This window comes from Myotis brandtii, unplaced genomic scaffold, assembly GCF_000412655.1.
Source record: "Myotis brandtii unplaced genomic scaffold, ASM41265v1 scaffold314, whole genome shotgun sequence".
NCBI lineage: Eukaryota > Metazoa > Chordata > Mammalia > Chiroptera > Vespertilionidae > Myotis > Myotis brandtii.
Genome location: NW_005362033.1, coordinates 224,311 through 230,114, shown reverse-complemented (window position 1 = coordinate 230,114; position 5,804 = coordinate 224,311).

Here is a 5,804-nt window from a genome sequence, read left to right as displayed (position 1 = left end):
TTTATTGATTTTTAGAGAAGAAGGGAGAGGGACAGAGAGATAGAAATATTGATGAGAGAGAAACATCATTAATTGGCTGCCTCCTGCACACCCTCTACCAGGGATTGGGGATCAAGCCTGAAGCCCAGGCATATGCCCTGACTGAGAATCAAACCAGCGACCTTTTGGTTCATGGGTCGATGCTCAACCACTGAGCCACATGGGCTGAATGAGAATTTGTAACAGTTCTTTTAAGGCAAGTCTACTGGCAAAAAATTCCTTTCATTTTTGTCTGAGAAGTCTTTATTGCTCCTTCAATTTTGAAGGATAATTTTGCAGGGCACAGAATTCTAGGCTGGTAGGCTTGTTTTCCCCTCTCAGAACTAAATATTTCACTCCACTATGTTCAGTCAGATGTAGTTCTTACCTATAGGTAAGTTGTTTTCTTCTTTTGGCTCCAATATGTTTTCTCCCTCTGATTTTTCTGAAGTTTAACTATGGTATTCATAGGAATCATGTGTCTGTGGGCTTCTTTTGTGGGGTTACATTCCCTTACTTGGTGTGCTCTGAGATTCCTGGATCTGTGATTTGGTGTCTCAGATGAATTTGGAAACATTCTCAAACATTACTGCTTCACATATTGCTTCTGGGTTTTTCCCTTCTGCCATTCCCATTACACGTGACACACATTGTATTTGTTCCACAGTTCTTGGATACTCTGCTCTGTCTTTGTGCTTTTCAGTTTTGGAAATTTCTATGGTCATATTTTCAAGCTCAGAGATTCCTCCCTCAGCCATGCCTAGTTGACTAATGAGCCCATCTAAGTTTTTTTCTTTTCTCATATAGTGTTTTTATTTTTTTATTTTTTTAACTTTTTTTCTGTTCATCAGATTATTTATTCACCTGATTTTTAGATTCACTTGTTGATAGATGTGTATTTGTTGTTCATAATTTGTATCTTTACCTTTTTCTTCTTCTTCCTCTTCTTAAAGGATACCTTTCAGCATTTCATATAATACTGGTTTGGTGGTGATGAACTCCTTTAGCTTTTCCTTATCTGTGAAGCTCTTTATCTGACCTTCAATTCTGAATGATAGCTTTGCTGGATAAAGTAATCTTGGTTGTAGGTTCTTGCTATTCATCACTTTGAATATTTCTTGCCACTCCCTTCTGGCCTGCAAAGTTTCTGTTGAGAAATCAGCTGACAGTCGTATGGGTACTCCCTTATAGGTAACTGACTTTTTTTCTCTTGCTGCTTTTAAGATTCTCTCTTTGTCTTTTGCTCTTGGCATTTTAATTATGATGTGTCTTGGTGTGGTCCTCTTTGGATTCCTTTTGTTTGGGGTTCTCTGCGCTTCCTGGACTTGTAAGTCTATTTCTTTCACCAGGTAGGGGAAGTTTTCTGTCATTATTTCTTCAAATAGGTTTTCAATATCTTGCTCTCTCTCTTCTTCTGGCACCCCTATAATTCGGATGTTGGTACGCTTGAAGCTGTCCCAGAGGCTCCTTACACTATCTTCGGATTTTCGGATTCTTTTTTCATTTTGCTTTTCCGGTTGGGTGTTTTTTGCTTCTTCGCATTTCAAATCTTTGACTTGATTCTTGCGCTCCTCTGGTCTGCTATTGGGTGTCTGTATAATATTCTTTATTTCAGTCCGTGTATGCTTAATTTCTAGTTGGTTCTTTATCATAGCATCGAGGGTCTCATTAGTTTTCGTGACTCTCTCCTCAAGTTTATTGACAGCTTCTAGCACATTTTTGCAAGCCCTCAAAATTGCGATTTTTAGCTCTATATCCTCCATTTCTGTCATGTTTTTTTGTCTCCGCATTTTTTATGCTTTCTTGGTGCACCCCCTAGTGGTCTTTGTGCGCAGTCTTGTTCTAGTTGAGCCTTGATTGTTGTAGTTAATACTAGAGGGATTTGACCACCAGGCCGACTGGCTGTGTGAATCAGCTGTGTCTGCCGCGGAAAACTTCTGTCCTCTGGGGAGGTGCTAATCTAGCCTTTGCCTGAGGCGATCCGGCAAATGGCTCTGCGCAGGGCTTGGGCGGGGCGGGCTCAACAGGGCGGGCGGAGGGAGCGGTAATGGCCCCTCTCAGTCCCGTTCCCAGAGGCTCTGCTTCTCAGAACCCCAGGAACCGCTGCAAACCTCGGAGGGAAAGCTGCCTTCCAACTGATGCCAGACACTCCCGCTTCTCCCGTTTGGGTCCGAGTCCCCAGCGATTCGCCCGTATCTGGAGCTCAGAGTCTGAGACTCCCCCCTGACCGAAAACGACAACCGCGCTCTCAGCCACCAGCCCGCTTTGCGCGCGCACCTCCGCACCTGAGTATTTTCCACACTGCGCCTCCTCTGAGCGTTCTGGGTCTCTCTGACCCAGCTGCAGTTTGTTAGGTAATTTTCAGATTGCAAAGAGCCAGGCCTTTCATATGCAAAAGCCTCTGGGCACAGCTTGGGTAGGGTGGGGTCTCAGGGAATCAACAGGGGGGAGCAAGCAGCTATGGCTGATCCTCAGCCCTGCCCTAAGGGGCCCTGCGTCTCAGTGTCCCGGTAATTGCTGCAAGCACGCCCTCGAGTTCTGAGTTCTGCCCGCTGCCAGGCCATCCAGTCTCTCCCGCACGAGTCCAGGTCTCCAGAGACTTCCCGGAACCGGAGTTCAGAGCAGTCAGGGGCTTGTGACTCCCTCCCGATTCAAAAAGACAGCCGCGTCCTCAGTCGCCAGCCCTTGCCACGTGCGCCTCCGTACCTCTGCACTTTACTTCCGCACCTCTTCTGAGTCTCAGTGTGCTTTTCTCTTTCCTTCTAGTTGTAGAATTTCCACTCAGCCAGCCTTCCTGTGGTTCTGGATGATGTCCGTTTTGTCTTTTAGTTGTATTTTTGAATTTGTTGTGGGAGGCAGCAATTTCTGGTGTTTACCTATGCCACCATCTTGGTTTTCTCTCTCATATAGTGTTTTTAAATCACTATAATTTTGTTTTTATTCTTTCCTACATTTTCCATCTCTGCTTATATTATCCATCTGTTCTTGCATGTTACATACTCTTTCCTTAAAGTCCTTAGCATATTAATAATAGTTTTTAATAATTACTGGTCTGCCCGCTGGTGTGGCTCAGTGATTGAGCATCGACCTATGAACCAGGAGGTAACAGTTCAATTCCTGGTCAGGGCACATGCCCAGGTTGTGGGCTTGATCCCCATTAGGGGGCATGCAGGAGACAGCCAATCGATGATGATGTTCCTCTCTCTTCAATGTTTCTATCTCTCTATCCCTCTTTCTCTAAAAATCAATAAAAAATATATTTTTTAAAAGAATAAAGTCAGAAAGATATTTTTAGCACTACCAAAAAGATACTTGAATATGATTCATATACATGGGTTGGTCTGACCTCCTGGTACAACCTTGATTTAAATTTCATTGCAATCAAAGAGTAAATGTGGTACGTTGATATTTAAGAATTATTTGAATTCTTACAATAAATTATTCCAAAATAACTTTGGTTTTGAAATTGACAACTAAACTTTTAGTCAATCAGAGAGAGAGAGGCTACTGTTTATCTTTGTACTATCACTGTTTGTAAAGAATACTTAATATTTAACATTGTTAGTAAGCTACTAAAGAGATTCAATCTTCTTAAAATTTTATAAACTTCCATTTGTATTTTTATATAATATGACTTTAACATTAAAATAAGTCACAGTTAGTTATGCTGTGCTTTTGCTATGGTTATTAAATGTCGGTCCTATCTTTTATCAAAGTATGACCTCTACTGAAACAATAATTTAATCATCTGATTATAATTACTATATATAACCACTAAAGGAGACTGACATGTAATCTAATAATTGTAATCCTCATGTACTATTACATAGATCAGGCAAAGTACAAGGATTAGAACAGGGGGAGGAGGAGTGAATTTGTTTAGGCACAGGCCATGGCATTTAGAGAACATACCACCTGAGCACAGCACTGAAGGGTTAATGTGAGAGAGAGGTCCAGCACCTCAGGTGGCAGAATAAACTATACAGGAGAGCATGAGCAAGGCATGGAAGGAGGGATACGTGTGAAAAATGAGAGACTGAACATATAACATAGTTTTCCTTCTCCCCAACAAACTCTACTAAACCAATAGAAAGAAGGTTTTTATTTTTAATCAAAGAGATCAGGAGAAGAGGATAGCAATCACATTTAGAAGCTGGAAGGCAGATAGGCAAATGGCAACTGACATAGCAGACTTGAAAAGCTGAATTCCTGGCCAGTCATGGGGAATTCTAAGAAGCAATCAGACTGATATGGCAAAAGTCTCAAAAGGCCTAGATAAAGGAGGCACCAAGTACCTCTGGAAGTGGGGGTGAAAAAGAGACTAAAAACAGGAGGCTAGTGAAAAATCTAAGAAGTAGTTAGACCCCAGATTCACTTCCCTCTCCTTCTAGCAGACCACTGGCCTTCCCACACGATGGAGACTTAGAAAAAATTAAAAGCTTATTTTCTAGAGAGGGTCTCTGGACTGTACGACATCAGGAGTAATTGTTAGACACGAGGAATAACTGGGTGCAATGATGCCATAGTTGTAAACAGAAGATTAAATGAAAGTTTGCATACTCAATATGGAGACCCCCAGTCTTCTCCTATGTGGCTCAAAGAACACTGGCAGAAAGCTAATACCAGCAAGTATCAGAAGAGAAATTGGAAAAATAATTTCTGTGGAATCTGAGCAGTGTTAAGAGAAAAAACACACACCAGACTGATAAGGATTCCTTAAGGAAATGGCTCAATCAAGTCACCTTATGGTAAAGACCTACAATACGAGCTCCATTTGTATACTGAGCCTCCCAAAATGTAAGAGGAGAGGAAACATAGAACATATGTGACACTGTAGGTATTACAGTGTTGCTGAAGCAAACACAGCTTATTGGAATGTAAAGTGATATGAGGCTAGTGAAGTGTCAGGATGAGATCATACAGTGCCTTCTACTACAAAATCATAGTAGCTATAGATATGTATAGGACTGTATGTCATGATTTATTATAGGTAACAGATGGTTGCTGAAAGATTCTAAATTCAGAGAGCAGTGGAGGGAATTGATTGGAGAGTTTCGAGGCTGGTAGTATGTAGACAAATTAGAAGTTCTTATAATTGTTTTCTATAGCTAATATATGCAAATTCAAAAACTTTTTAATGATAAAAAATATCTCATGCCATGCTTACTATTTTAACATATTTTCATCACTTAAAAATATGACTATCTTACCATGTCAATAATGTATTTTAAAATATTTTATAGTTATAATATTTCATAGTATAGATATATGATAACTTATTTAACCAAACCACTATTTCTGAATATGTAGATGATTCTAATTTCTTACAGAAAATAACATTACAATAAATATACATAACAGGCATTTTTTCCAAAGAAAACATACTAGTGGCCAATAGGTTTATGAACATGCTCAACATCACTGATCATCAAGGAAATGTGAATAAAAATCACAATGAGATATCACCTCACACTGTAAGAATGGCAAGAGATAACCAATAGTGGCGTGGATGTGGAGAAAAGAGAACCCTTGGGTACTGTTGGTGTAAATGTAAATTGGTGGAGCCACTATGGAAAACAGTATGAAAGTTTCTTGAAAAATTAACAATAGAACTACCATATAATCCAGCAATTCCACTTCTGGATATTTATCTGAAGAAAATGAAGTTACTATCTCAAAAAAAATAACTGCCACCCCCTTGTTAACTGCAGCATTACTTACAATTTCCAAGACATGGACACAACCTAAGTGTCCACCGATGGATGAATAGATAAGGAAAATGTGGT